Raw genomic sequence first — 1,587 nt, 5'->3', positions numbered from 1 at the left:
TGGATGAATGCCTGTCATTCAATCAGAAATTCCACATCATCTCTGTAATGGGTTGCAGTACAGGAAACCCAAATGCCTTTCAGCAGTCTCTGTTCTAATGGAAGACCAGACAGACTGAAGCAATGAAGAAAGCTCTAGTCCTGTGTCAGCAAACATTTTCTGTACAGAGCTTGACTTTACAACTTTAATATCNTGCTTTCTGGTCCATATGGTGTCTCTTGCATTTAGTATTGCTACTATTACATGAAAATAGACATAAATAATACTTGATCAAATAAATTGTCCAGGTTCAAAGAGCCAACCTAATTGATGACCAATATAGTGGAATATGTAGACATCTGTGTTTTGCTTACTACAGGATGCATGTCATTCCAGAAAGTATGAAGCCATACAGCNAACATGACTGTCCTAGCTAGTTTTATGTCAACTTGACACAAGCTAGAGTCATAAGAGAGGTGGGGCCTCACTTGAAAAGATGCCTCCATAAGATCAGGCTATAGACAGGCCTGATAGACATGTTCCTAATGAATTGTTGATGGGGAAGGGTCTGACCCATTGTGGTAGTGCTATCCCTGGACTGGTGGTCCTGAGTTCTACAAATGAAGGCTGAACAAGCCAGTAGGCTTTTCTATGGTCTCTGGATCAGTTCTTGCCTCCAGGTTCCTANCCTGTGTGAGTTTCTGTCCTGACTTCCTTCAATTATCCTTGAATTCCACTACAATGTGAAGTATTAGCCTGTCCTCCCCTTGCTTTTGGTCATGGTGTTTCATCACAGCAACAGCAACCCTAAGTAGGACAATGAGTCACTGCATTCTTATGCTAGGATTCCCATATACTGCACACTGTTTTTCAAAATAAAATGACTGTTAAAATGAAGAGTTCCTTGCAAATGAGGAAAAGAGCAAATTCAGATTTAGGGAAAGTACAGCCTGATGGCCTGAGAACAGCCTGATGGATGGAGCCTCACACAAGACAGGATGGATCATTGCAGTAGGAATTTTAATNTGACTTGAAACTCAAGTAGGGACCCTGTAACAGAAATGAATTTGGTGTAGAAAGAGATGAGGCAGGAAGAAGTTGGATTCTGAAAGGCCAGAGAGAGCTAGATTAGCTAGTGTAGGCATAGCTCGAGGAAAGCAGTACTCCAATCAAGGNTGAGGCTTAATCCACAGGGTAATCAAAAGACTCTGGTGAATTGCAGATGAGAAGCCAAATGTAAGAGAAAGTTTAGAAGCTGATACGCTTGTCCAGTCTGCCTAGTCTGCCCACACCTGGTCAGACTTTATTGGGTGACATAATCCCAACCAGTCAATTCATTTATAGTGTAGAAATGAACCAAATGCTACCATCTCTTGATGGTCATCTCATGCCAGCAACCAGTTAGCTAATATCATAATTCTCAATCTGGTGCAAACATATAGCAAATGACTTCTCTAGCATTCCCAGGTATTGTCTGGCAAAGAGTAATACTCAGAGGCTCTGCTTTTATTTGTTTGTTTCTTGATTCTTTGTGGGTTTCACATCATGATCCCCAATCCCACTCATCTCCACATCCCCTCATACCCGCCCTCCATCCTTTTCACCTCC

This window comes from Mus caroli, chromosome 5 (assembly GCF_900094665.2).
Source record: "Mus caroli chromosome 5, CAROLI_EIJ_v1.1, whole genome shotgun sequence".
In the NCBI taxonomy this organism is placed as follows: Eukaryota; Metazoa; Chordata; class Mammalia; order Rodentia; family Muridae; genus Mus; species Mus caroli.
Note: the sequence above shows the minus strand (reverse complement) of the source record.